This window comes from Athene cunicularia (genome assembly GCF_003259725.1).
Source record: "Athene cunicularia isolate RWA chromosome 13 unlocalized genomic scaffold, athCun1 chr13_part1, whole genome shotgun sequence".
Lineage (NCBI taxonomy): Eukaryota > Metazoa > Chordata > Aves > Strigiformes > Strigidae > Athene > Athene cunicularia.
Window position 1 is genome coordinate 4,622,505 of NW_020799117.1, and position 14,321 is coordinate 4,636,825.

The 14,321-nt window shown below is 37.8% G+C and overlaps 1 protein-coding gene across 2 annotated transcripts in view; it reads left to right on the top strand.

Annotated features, from left to right (window-relative positions):
* The window catches only part of SPOCK1 (SPARC (osteonectin), cwcv and kazal like domains proteoglycan 1), a 318,661-nt gene that overhangs the window by 186,048 nt on the left and 118,292 nt on the right, over nt 1-14,321 (top strand). The gene's annotated exons all lie outside the window — the stretch shown is intronic.

The following is a 14,321-nucleotide window of genomic DNA, read 5'->3' on the forward strand; positions in this document are numbered from 1 at the left end:
ACATTACCCTGTGTTGGAAGCAGAACAAGTAGAACCAGTAAGGAAACTGGTTTTAGCAATCTCCAGAGTCTCTCTGAGTGAAGACGGAGAATAAAACTGAAGAAATAAGCCCCTCCACTTGCCAACAGATGTTCTGCTGTAATGGGCAACCCCAAATGGTTGGACTGTACTTGAAGAAAAAGAATGTTGTCTTGCTTTTGCTATATTGGAGTGATAAAGCTGGGGACTGGTCTCCAGTTTCTTTCCCTATTTATTAGGGAAGCAAAAATTTGTAACAACTCAGGTCACTAAATGTCATTGTCAGCTGAGATTGTAGTTCCACAACTGTTTAAGCCGAGCTAAATTCAGGATGATCTGATTCCCAAGCACTAGTGCTACATCTCATCTTATCTCACTGCTGCCTGGCTGAGGAAGCTAATCCAGTTAAAAAAAAAAAAAAAAATTACAAAAAAAAAAAAAAAAAAAAAAAAAAAGTCTTTGATGTATAATACAAAGTTAATGGTGTAATGTGCATGAGGCAGTATGTTTAATCTTTGGTTTTCAGTATGGAATGAACCCTGGAAGGGTGTTAGGAGTATGGCTACGTGCAGTGCTTACATTCTAATGACATTTTTGGCATTACATAGCTTACATTTTCTAGTTAGGATGGATTTAAAGTGCTTGCATTATATAGTAGTCCTTATGATATATAGACATAGATGTTGAGCCAAATGCTTTCTGAGCTATTTCCAGTGTTTAATGTCCCAAAAGTGGTCAAAGTGGTATAGAGTAATGGTATAGAGGAGGAGCTGAATATCCTTTTTTTTTTTTTTTTCTCAAGAAATCAGGCTGTGTTTCATGTGATCTCTCTATGATTCCTCCACTGCCAGCAGCTATTTCAGCTAACCTTTGAGTAGCACCGTGACTATGGAGATGAATAGAAAAGTATTGAAAACTTACTTTGAAAATTCTCCAAACAATTTCTAGCAAGTTTTGTAATGCCGAAAGAACTACTGCTGCTGTGTGATAGTGGCACGTATGTCCCCAAAGTGGTTTTATTCTGAAAATATCTGGCTACCCTTGCCTCAGAGAGTAGACATGTCAATGAGGAAAGTAACTAGGCCATATTCTCTGCTGATTTGAATCAGTGGCGTGACACCACTAGATTTTCATCTTTAGTGCCACAACATTCTGTTCTTTTTGCTATGCCTGACCTTAATACTGCAGTACGTCTGACTCCAGTCGTATTTAAGGCTGTGTTAATCAGGAGTAAATGCATTACAAGAGGTGGAGTTCCACCTATTTAAAACCACTGAAAGCTTGAATATATTAGTGTGGGTTCACAACCCATCAAATAACACAGCGCCACTGCGACTGCTTTGACCGTCCGCGGTGTTTTTGGGTGTGCTCGGAAGGAGTTTCTGTTTTATGTGTCATTATCAGCTTGCTGTAATGGCTTTACAAAGCACGTAGGCTCAGCAAAAAGTAATCGGGAAAGCAACATCTCGCGTTATTGCTGAGGCTTCCAGACAGAGCTGCGTCGATTTGCATCCTCTGATTAACTGGCCTGATGGAGAGTTGCAGCACAAGGAAATGGTATTTTTCCAGGCACAGTGTAGCTAACTTTGAAATCATCAGTGACAACACAATGCCATTGCTGTTTCATTTCCTTTGTGCTGGAATGCACATGTTTTAAACCAGGAATACAAAAAGAGTGTATAAAATGGAGTTAAATGGGAACTTGTTATTTTACATTTACTGAGGATCTGGCTCCGTGATGGCTAACTCACCCTGTGAGGCTTTCAGGCTCATGCCTTTAGAGTAAGACTCTCACATCTGGCAGCACAGCTGTCACATTTCTCAGTGCTGAGGCTTTGATCCTGCCCACGGCGGAGCTGCTGTTTGTGGGACCCCCTGACCCAGCTGGCAGGGCCCAGGGGTGGGTCCGTGGGAGAGCGGCGGTTGGGGGTTACCCCAGGGGTGCCAAGGGAGCCTGCTGAAGTCTCATGCTCCAGGGGCAGCTTGGCCCCTCCCATGCAGCCTCCTCCTTCCCTCTTCCTCCTCCTGTCCACAGTCACCTGGTGAGCAGCCCTGGGTCTTGAAGATAAGGGAGATGTCTGAGAGATGTTTCAGACAGATCGTAGTGTTTTGTCAGCACGTCCTCAAAGGCGTTTCCAGTACAAATTGGAGAGGGCGTCAAGAGAAAAGGCGAGACTGAAAGTGACTGAAGAGCATATGAAAGATAAATTTGAAGGTACCTTCTTACATGCTTAATAGTCCTTGGACTAACAACAGAGCCTTATGAAATCTTTTGTGTGGATTAAAACCCCTTTCAATTTGGACATGATCTATGAGAAAGAGTCTTTATTAGTTCAGTTTTCAGTAGTTAATATCTCTCAAAAATCTCTCATACATTTGCAGTCCTGTCAGACTTCATGCCACTTCTCTCTGCTGGTGTTGCTAGGGCAGTTGACGGGAAGGAAAGTTGTCATTCTTGGGCTTTTTTGAAAAGAACAGAATGAGAAAAGAGGATTGATGAAAAACTAATGGGCGTGTTAACATGTGCAGGGTTTACAGCTTTGTTCAGTCCATTTAACTGGCGATCACCAATTAGTTCATCACCGCAGTGTGTGTCAGTCACAAAGCTAATCATGCAATGTCTCTGCTTCTTCGCTGTGACTTAGAAATCCGGCTATTTACTCAGTATTTCCTCAGTACTTTTGAGGCTACTGCTGCTGACAAAAGAGGCCACTACTGAGTTCCTCATGAATTTTCTTTAAAGATCTGGACAAGTTCCCAGATAAAACATCTGTTCTTCTAAATTAGGCATCAAGAGCTTGGTCTGACCGGTGCAGCAGTGTTGGCAACGACAGTTACCCACAGTGAACAGACAAATCTCCCTCTCAGTTGATACACCATTTCTAGTTAGGAAGGACCCTGTTGAAAACAAGTCCAGTAAAACACCTCCATCTGTGGAACTGAGAATTTTCATACCCCTGCTACTCTGTGTGCTCTTTGCGTGCTTTAAATTGTAACCAAAAGGGAATTCAGAAATGAAGATCAATAATTGCAAGAATGTCAGTGACCCACCTACTTTCAAGAACTGCTTGGGAGCATTACAGAAAAAACTTTGACCACAGCAAATGCACTTTTAGGGATTTACTGACAAGTTGTGCACGTAAGCAAGGTTTTTAAACAGCGCTAATCCTCAATGTCTGTGTATTAGATCAACAGTTACATTTTAAAATGCACTAAATACAGGGCCTATAAACCCTAACCCTTGTGTTTTGCTCTCCTCTCTGACTCGTACGTGTCCATGGTTTCTCTTTCTTGCTTTGCCACCAAATGCTAATGAGGGTTGGCACACCACCAAGGACTCCTTTGGGGGTAATATCGTCCTCTGCTGCAAACCTGACTCCCACATTCTCAGTGGCCTGACCGATGTGAGGGAGGGCTTGTTTCTAAGCTGGTGATGTTTAATTCTGCGTGATTTATGTGGTAATGTTTATCAAAGCCTGAATACTTGAGCAATCTATATGAGGTGTTGTAACAGAACCAGACCCAGGAGATAATTAATTATCTTCGGATCTCCTGATACCATCAGTTTGTTTCCCAATTAGCCTTGCTGTGTTTATATCCTATTTCCTATTGTTTTGTTCATTTTCATGCTGATTCAGAAAATAATTGTTGTTCGTTTGTGTATTGAGTCAGGAAAAAAAGGCTAACCCAAAGGGAACTTTACAAAATAATATTATTCAGCTTCCTGTTGGTCTGTTTATCAGCGTTAATTGCATGTGGCTTATTTGTATCTATTTTCTTGAAAGGGCTATCACAAGCAGCAAGATGGGAGAACCCAGACAGTAATAGCGCAAGACCACCGTGTAGTTTATTCATGTTATTGTCTTTCTCCATGGAGATTATCCAACTAGTTTTTCTAGTAAGCTTTTATTACTTTAGAATGTTTCCAACAAAAAGTGTCAATACTTCTAAGTTCTCTGTAAGTCCCTACTTTCAGTTTGTGCTACAATGAAGAGGGAAGGGATGTGACTCTCTAACAGGGTGAATTCTCCCTCATTTCATCGATGTCTTGATGGCTTTTTTGTAAGTTGGCAGATGCAAGGCAGGCAAAATTATGCAGAAAATTTGAAAATCTGCTGTAAAAAATACAATTTTTTTTTTTCAAATATTTAATCTTAGCTGAGGAAAAATGCTGTTCTTTTCAGTGGTGTTGCAGTGGAACACAGTTCGTTCATCTATCCCAGGTAGGCAACGTGCCAAAAAACGTGTTTTGGGGCACTGAGGCCTTCCTGGGGTAACAGGCCTCCATAACTTTACTGGTGAGATGTGGGACTCCACTCAGAAATTTAGCATAATGCAGCTCTGTAATAAAATCGTTACGGAGATTGAATTGTTAACGTATGCACTGGATGCAGAAAACATAAATATCAAAATTATTTTTCACATCCCCAGAGTTTTTTGTAAGTTCTGGGATGAGTTCACAGTTACGAGTTAATTTTCACTCTAGATTTGTTTGTAGGCACCCAATGAATTCTTTTGTTGATTAACATTTTCAGAATTAAGGGAAGAAAACTGCCCAGGCCAGAGCAAAAAAAAATTAAATCGTTTGACCATTATTTTAGGGGGGGAAAAAAAAATCTATTTCAAATTAGTTGCATTTTTTTTCCAAGTAACAATTATTTGTTACAATATTTACATCTCCCTGCAGACTGTTTTGGAATCACTAAATCTGATTTTCCCTTTAAAAAGACGTTTTCATGCAAAACATTTTATCCAACTCTAATGCGGAGCATCAATTTCTCTAATCTACCGGCATAGATTTTTGCTTCAGAAGAAAGTGCATTGAAATATTTGATTGAGCACACACTCACAAAACCCAACAGATTGCATTAGGGTTTTTTCAAACAAATATCTTGTACTGGGGAAATTGCCAAAATTTAGGCTTATTATTCCCAAGGGTACCTCTGACAGAATCTTGGAGAATTATTTTAATCCTCTATGAATGAACATTCTAGACATGAACAGGATGGAGTAAATGGCATTTTTTTTGGTAATTTGTAAACTATAGTGCATTACTCTGTAAAGACTATTATTCTTTCTAATATCTAATCACTCATGGTACATTGCACAGTTTAACTGTAGCTCATGCTGTTTATCCAGAAAAATAAATGAGAATCCAGGAAAATCAAAGATAGAGGGGCATTTGAGGTCACAGGCAAGTGATCACATAATGTGATGTGCAAGTGGCGTGCAAGCGATGTGTGCAAGTCCTTAGAGAAAACTTGAAAGCTTCTAAAAGTATTTCATGTCTGGACTGGCTGACAACAAAGGCATGACTCTGCTACAATGCAAAAGCTTTGGATTTTGCAGCAGACAAGTGATAAGACACGTGGAAATCAGGAATGTTTGTTTTTTTTCTTATGCGGGCTAAGTTGCCTTTTAATAACACCGAGAGCACATGGTATAATGTGCCATCAGTCTGCAAGTGCTCAAGGGGATCAGTGAATATTGAGAGAGAACAGCCTAAGGGTCTGGCACTACCCTTTATTCCCCATTACAGTTATTTTTAAAATTTTGATTATGAAAATTACAATCTAAGCATGAACTCCCAAAGGTCAATAGCTTTTTCTCCAAGAAAGTCTCAGTCTCTAACAGCCTGGGATTTAGTACGAGGATGCTTAAATATTGGAACAGTACTCTTAAAAGCAGATATTACTCTATGGAACAGGATAATCTGTAAACTCTAGGTGTCATTCTCCAAGTAGTCCATTTCTCAGTTAAAACTCTGCCTAAGGTAAATTGCTTTTAACTAAAGAGACCATAGGGAGAGTCTGTGGAGGGACTAGCTTTCATCAGTCAAGATTATAAGAGTTAGTTCTGTTCTGAGTCATGAGAGTGACCTTCTTGCTGCCAGGAGGTTCTGTACAAAAATCCTTCAGTTTATTGTTTTCTGGAGGAAGCTGGCTATGTTATCTCCCCTCGACAGACAAGACTTCATGGACCTTTTAGGCTGTTTTCTGGCTTTCCTGAGCTCTAGTTACGCTGGTTTTGGGGTATTGCAAAACTCAGAGGTAACAGACCCCTGAACATTAGTAAGTATGTAGAAGGCAAGTTCCACTTTCCTTGACTTTAAGTACCGTAGTCATCTTTAAAGCTGAATTCAAATGTGGTTCCTGACTCAAAGCAAAATGTGCCAAGTTTTGCACCATGCATTTTGGCATTTCCATGCATTTTTGAACTTCCACAGAAAAATGTAGTCATGCTAAGGTATGGGCAGGCAGAGCACAGATACTCCTCATAGAAACCACACAAGATTGTCACCGGTAGCCTAGATGTGAAGCTTTCTGCATCCTGACGCCAATTAGCCACTCTGTGCTCCGCTCCCCAGAACTGGAAGCTCATTGCTAGTCATGCTTCATCAGCTTTAGAGCTCATCAGAGTAGTGCAAGGTGACTGTCTCCTATTGGACATGAGCAATTTTTGAAATATACGATAGTACACAGCTCTCTTGTAATGGATTTTAGAGTGTGTGGTCCTCATCTCTACCTGCTTTGGCAATAGCAATATATGAACTTGTTCTTGCTATCAGCGGGGGATTTGCTGTATTTTATTCACAATCACCAAGCACCTGGCTACTGAGGTGAACATCTTACTGCTAAGGTCATTGTCTTTTACTCTGCAGCTCCTATCTTACTCTGCTCTACCGTGAGGATGCTGCAAGCACAAAAGTCAATACAATGGTTATTGAGACATTCTCCTGCTGCATAACTCCTTTCAGACCGGTATCAGAGCGCTCACGGAAAATCACTTCAATACCTCTGGATACCTTTGCTATCATCAGAAAGTTATTATATTGAATAGAACAGAAAATAACCTATTATCTTCTGCACTTTAATTAACATTTATAAATAGTTTGTGCATTTAAAGGTAATGTTATTGGATGGTTTGAATGCTGCTTTCTAGTATTCCTGCTCTTAATAATTCTAGTTGTACACTTTTAGCAGTATATAAAAATGGACCAGAAGTGACTTCTTGGATCATTAAGTCCAATCCCTCTGCAACAGTATCATATAAACTTTGTCATTAGCCTACCAAGTTCTGTCTTAAAGATAATAAGGTTTATAGCCCCCTCTACACCATTTGGAAGAATCGTTAGCATCTCAACCCTTCTGGTTAGAAACCTGCTAATAACTGGACTAAAATTATTCAAATCCAGCTAAACCTGCTGGAGTTTTCCTAAATGGTTCCTCAGTATTTATTTGGAAATAATGACCTTCTGTGGTTTCGCTAGACTTAGCAAATGCTCTTACTCTTTTCTTATAGCTCTCTTATAAAGATATTCCCCTTGACTGTCTCAGTTTTCCTTTGCAGCAGAGTTTATTGGGCTTGGCTGCTGAGATCAGTCAAGAAATTAAACTCAAAATTATCACTTTGTCTTCTTGCTATTTAAACTCTTTACACATCTTTAGGTATTATATTCCCTCTGAGTCATTGCTTATTAAGATTTTAATCTTTATTTCTCTAAATTAATCTCCTCTTTTAAGTGTCAGTTCTATTTATGCCTGCTTTAAACCCGTGGTTGTCCTTCCATGAGCCCCAGTAGAGTATCTGCAGTTCAGATGTCTGTATTCCAGGTGGGCTTTCAACTAAGCTTCCTGGAGAACAGTTCTGGCTTTAATGTTCTGCTTATCTCTGGACTGATATACAGTCCAAATTTGGGTAGACAGATGTGCAATTTGCTGTTTCGAGGATTTGTACATCGCATTCGCCATTTGTTTCATCCTCACTAGAAGCATACAATAGCCAAAATTACTTTTCTCTGAACAAAACGTTTTTTATTAACATGATAATAAAAAAAGGGGGAGAAGGGAGTTTGAAATAAATACAAGCCGTAGCTAGTTCAGCATTACATATAGCGTATAGATAAAATTCAGTGTTTAGAGCTCTGAGATCTGACTAATTTGAAACTTAAATGTAAAATGATGGAAAATGCATGTCTGAAAGTTAATGTGTGAATATAATAAGTTTGTGCAGCAGATTCATGGAGAACACAAGCCAGCAGGAAAACTTAAATAGATGAAAGATAAAATAAGGGCAAAACAATGTTTGTTCTTCAACAGTTTTACGTTCTCAGTGGGTTCATTTGTTGTCTGCAGAATTGGTCATATATAAACCTCTTCGTATAGCTGTTCCCAACTTCTCAAAAGCTAGCATCCAAAGCTAAGTTAGCATCCAGAAGCTCCTGTTTCCCTTGAGGTAGCTGGAAGAAGTCTGAGTTAAAAGTTCAGTCACCTCCTCCGTGGCGTTTGTTTATTCCTGAATTGGATGCGAGCTGTTCATAGCATAAGGACTGTTGGCTTTGTTGTTGTTTGGAAAGCTCCTCTTTCTCACTCTAAAGTGAGCAAGAAATGAAAACAGTAATTGGTATAAATGTCATCTGCTTGGCAAATGTCAAGAGATTTGCCAACAAATGAATAATGAACAAATGAATAAATTTGGGTGGGACACGCTGCCTTTGTATCCTTGCCCTGTATGAAGACATCAGGTTTTTGCATATGGAGTAGCTTGGTAATTCTCGGATTTTCAATGCTTTTTCAAACAACCTTAACACATCATCATTATCACTAATATTAAAATACAAACAGGTAGGTATATTAAGATGTGAGACCCAAGAGGACAGTTCTAGAGGCTCTCCATACACCTGTCAGCAGTACACATCTGATCGTTGACCTTGTAGGTCACACGCATGTGTTTTTGCCTAGAGATGTTGGCTGACGTCATGACTATGTTAATCCTCACATGACTTGGAATCTGCAGTCTTTCTGGATTTACCACAGCCTGATAGATTAAGGGCGTATGTCCCACTTCAAGCTTCCCACTTCAAGCTCTTTGTATTTTCTATGTGCTAAAAATCTTAACCATAGAATTGCTGGAAGCAAATTTAGAATAGTATTTAATGCATGTCTGTATTTTTGCTGTTTATCCCAATCTTAAATTTCTTGAGTAATCCAGTCAGAAATTATTATTTAATGTTTATAAATGATCTCCAATGCTCTAAAAATTATTCTGTATTTATACAATAATCTGTTTGCTGAAGATTCTAAATTTATTGCTGGTTTTTGCTGTAGAAGCCCCGGGACATGAATGTGTTCAGTGGAAAAGTCTTTTTAGTGCTAATAAAAGGCATGCTTTTGTAAGATCGGGACTGATGTTTACAGTGAAGGAATTTTATTAAAGCTTTTCTTCAATTTCCAGCATCCCATTATATTGGAAAAAGTATTAAATGTGCAGCATTTTAAAATCTGCCTTTTGATAAAGGGCATTATACATTCCAATTGCAGTGACTATTACAAACAATATATTTTGTATGAAATTTGCAAATTAGGCCTTAAAAATATTGCATTTCTTTTGATGCTGGTCAGTTTGCTGCTTTGTACCATTGTGTGTCTTCAATATGATGCAGACTCAAAATATATAACTTTTAAACCTGCCAAAGACTGATCTTTATTGTTCGTAAAACAGTTCTATATTTTACCATTTCACTTCTCAGATTTTCCAGTTATTGCGTCTAAAGCTTCTTCCTAGCAGTGGAAGGCATTGATAGCAATGGAGTAAAATTCTAATGAGTTGGGCCAGACTTTTTTTTTTTTTTACACCTCTTGCCTTGCATTGTTCACAGCTTTTTACCCTGTGTGTATGACTCGGTTGGGTGGGAAACTTTGGCTCCTCTGAAGGTGGAAGTGTCTTTCTGCAGAGTTCTGCTGATTTTCATCTCTCGTTCAACATCCTTCATCATTTCAGGCACAAAACTTCACTAGGAAAAATGATGAGGCCATATCCAAGACCACCCTGAGGAATTCATCAGAAAGTTTCTTGGCTTTCGTTTCTGAGTTAAAGGTTGCAAAAACCTTACACGGTGAAGACCTTTTCCACATGGGTTTGCTAGTTCCAAACTAGATTAGCAACAAAGGCATGAATGACAGCTTATATAAGAAGTTAGAAAAGGTAGTCTTAGGTGTTTTATCCCTTTCACAGCCATGCAGTTCCAACTAATAGCACTCTCTGAAAGAAATAGGCTATGAAAACAATAAAACAGAGCCTCTTGTATCAATCATTTTCTATTTGGTGCAAATTAAGTTATCAAAGGTAACTCTTAATCTGTTACTTCCTGCTTCTTCAATATTTCAATTTCTATCATTCTCTTTCCATTAAGAAGCTTATGATTGCCTGCTTAGTGCTCTGCCAGAATTCATCCAGAGCTCAACCTAGAGATTATTCAAGTTAGTCATTTTATATCAGATTTATTCAACCAGTGAACCACAAATGACATTATTTATGAACATGGGCCACCAAAGTACAGTTTGTTTAAAGCTCTCTACTTTGGGAGTATCAGTTCAAAATCAACCCAAAATATTTTGCTTCTTTAAATATGTCTGGTCTGGTATCACTGTTTCACTTACTAATTAACTATAGAAAGGCAATGCTGGGCCATTAACTTTTTAGGCAAAAAGAGTAATACCTTAGCACACATTTGAAGGACATTTTGCTTCTATCTCTAGATTTAAACAAGTCTTATAATTTATGATAATTTCATTCTATTGAGCATCTTCTGTAACTTAAAAAGGGGGGCGGAAAAAAATTTATATTTCTGTTTAATGCTTTACATTTCTTATTATGCAGCCAATTTTTAAGGTAGTCAAGGAAGGAAACACCATGTCAATGTGCGTTATAATTAGAGTCTATATCACCAGTGCAAAACTCTTGTGTGATCTCTAATAATTGGAAGAGGTGATAAGATGTTTGAACTTCAAAAACTAAAAAGGAAAAGAAGGAAATGTTCTTCTGTGGTTTGAACTCTTCCCCTCATTCTTTCTCCCTTGAATCTACTGTGAAAGTCAGTGTTAAATTCTCAGTGCCAGTAGTCAAAAGATCAAATTTTATCTCATATCGAGCCTCTTCATGTCTCCTTAACACCGAAAAGAGTTATTGTTTCAGAATCCCACAGCTCTCAGGATTTGGCCTGGTGGATTTGATGGTCTGGAGGCTGTGAACAGGCACTCCGTGAGACGAGGCTGAACTCCAGCAGTCACTTTCCTCAACAGGAAAATACTGATTCATTAAAGCCCATCTCAGACTTACATGCCTGTAGAGTTGGAAGCCTGCAGGGTCATTTTATGTTTGGAGAATCCGTATTCACCTTTCTCATCCATTAATTCTGTAGTGCATCTTTTATCAAGGACTGTATATTCATTCTAAGCCACTCAGCTGGCTACGGTGTAGAACTATCTAAAATAAATAAATAGTAAATATATTATGATAGATTCTGTTACATTAATGAAGCGGAACTACCAGGAAAGATTTCTACAGGTCTATGCTACTAAATATTTGTGGAATAGTGGGGACAGGAAGATTAGCAAGTTTTCAAATTAGTTAAAATTTTCAAGAGTTATTGGATTTATGTTCTCTACTTTAACAATTAAATCCTAAAATACTCATTGCGACTAAATACAGAATGTTCAGTGATTGCAATTTAAAAAGTCAAAATTTCTAGCAGATTCCACAGAGTTATTTTCTAGTCTAATTAGTATATGAAAAAAAAGGAAAAGAAAAAAAAAAATAAAACTTGTATTTCAGCCAGTGTAAAACTGCCACCTCTATGAAATCAAATATTGCAATTAGATACAGTACTTAAAAATGGGGTTTTTTTCATGTTCTTGGATTAGCTCTTGACTTTGTAGAATTATCTCTATAGTCTTTGGAGTCTCAGTTTGCGCTCAGCTCCCTGCTGAGATTTTTTTTTAACACTGGAACATTTTGAGAAAGTGAAAACGGAAATGAGTTTAAAATGAAAACAAGCTTTCAGCTTTAAGTATTGAGCAGACATGTTCTGGAGTCTTCTGACAAAATGGTTTTCCTGTCTTTTCAACAAAACATTTTCTACAGTGTAAAGAATAGTTCTTGACAAGAAAGTCTCTCACCTCAGAAGCGTGAGTAGGATGGTGAAGAGACCTTGAATGTAGAATGTAAAAAAGAGAGGTTGGAGCCTTGTCACTCAGATAGAATGGTCTTCTGGATCTTCTGATGAGTGGTTATTGGCTTTTCCTTATGACTTTCCCTGTGAGTCTGTCGGTTTTATTCCTTTCTCTCGGTGCTAATTGGAGAAGGGATTTGGTCTCATCAGCATAGGTGAATGCCCTAGTCACTGGGTTGTCAAATTGATGTCTGCCCGTGTCTGACTCAATATTTCATTAATTAGACAAAATTCACCCAGTAGCCCGATGGCTACGGCACTCAACTGGGACTCAGTCTTTACTGAGTCTGTACTGCTGTTGTTAACAGACGGGTAAATAAAATCCCCTCCCATGACTTTCCAGCGTGCCACCTTCGAGAGGTCAGTAAAATCAAACTGGGGTAATCACCACCTCCTGTCTTGATGGTATGACAAATGTATTTTATGTTAAGGTTGTGAAGAGAGTCTATAGCATATAGTTGCCCCAGAATGCCTTGAGTATTCGAATGTCATTTGTGCCTAGAGAAACTAAGACGTTATTTTCTTACATCATTATCTCAAGCAACAGATTATGGGTTTGCTCCTGGAAGAGTGTTCAGAGACATTTTCTCTCCTCTGTTCATTATTTGGAAGTGATCTAGCGTTGCTGCTTTCCTCTTTTATTTCTACGGTGGTAGAGATGAAACATGTTGGATGATGATTTCAGAAAGATTAAATCCTTTTCTTGGGTCTACACTGGTTTCTGATGAATGTCCATTTTCTGAGACAGTAACTTTAATAAGCAGATATTGCAAAGAAAACTTTCCCATTAGTCCTCAACAACCCTTTTTTCTTAGAATTCTCTTTGCATACTGAAGAATAGGCAATTTCTATCATTATCTCTCTTCATACTTTTCTAGGAAAAGCAAATGCTTCAGAGTGTTCTGAGGACTTGCTACTAGACCTGCAGGATTCAGAAAAAAAAAAAAAAAAAAACCCAACAAAAAAATCTCGCAAATTTTATGAACGTTTAGTGATATGATCACTCTGACTACTGCAGAATTTTGCTTATATTACATTGTAACTCTAGCAGCAAAACTTATCATGAAATAAATATTCTCTGGTAGTCTGTACTTTTCTCCTGCCTAGATCTGCACTTTGAATAGAAATTATTTTGTCCCTTAATGAGGGCTTGTGTTTTCTCACACATCTGGATAAATATGTTCCTATACAACAAACAGCAACAGTTTTAAAATAAAGAGTAATTTTTGTGCCTTGAGGCTCTTTTACAACCCCATAAAATTTCAAAATTATGTTACTTTTCAAAAAAAAGGAAAATATACCTGAGGGCTAATGCATTCTGTGCAGTTCATTGGAATCCCAGTTATTTTCACTGATACATTTTATCTTCTGTTTATTTTTATGTATTTTTATTTGTCTTCTGGCCTAAACTATATCCACATCTTTAGATTTTTCTCATCTTTCTTTCAGCACCGTGCTGAATCTCTAATGCTTTACACTTCTTATTGTGCAGCCAATTTTTTAAGGGAGTTCCGGAAGGACTGTCCCAACAGTTATGATTGGGATTAGAGCAGCTTTCTACTGCAGAGTCCCCATTTTGATGTAGACTGAATCAGTCATCTGTAACTTTTTCATGTAGCACACTCTACTAGGCAGGAATAGTTTTGTAACTGTTTTGGAAAAGATATTTGAACTATCTAAGTTAATTCACTTTTGCAAAGAAATCTTTGCAAACTCTTTATTAACAAAATTGTTCGCACTCAAATTTAAGATGTTGTTTACCATTTACCTTAAAGATACAAAACTGAGGTTTTGTTCTGAAGCAACATTTAATCTGTCACTAATGGAGAACGCAGCCTTAAGACTTCACATTATGTTGCAATTTTGAGTTTTTCTTCTGTTTCTGCTTTTTCTTCTTTCACTGGCAATAATTTTGAGCTTTCTGACTCTATTAAATTGAGGAGGCTTCATAAAATACAGAGAATAAATGTGATCAAATAACTCTCATTAAATCAATTTATTAGCATTCTTTGTTGGGCTTGGTAGGAAACTGTTTTCTTGTCTCTTGACAAATTTGGAGTTTTAGCATTTTTCCATCTTAACAAAAAGACAAAATCTTGGAAAAAAAAATCATGTTCATATACACAATAAGGTTCAGTCAAATTACTCCAAGCATTTGTTCATCTGATCGTGAAATATTTCGGTTTGATTTTGATGTTTCTTTTTTAATAATTTCTGGTGTAAGTTTTGTTTCAACACAAAAAGGTTTTGATTATAAACTAGCCTATAACTCTGAATTTGGGTAAGTAAAACA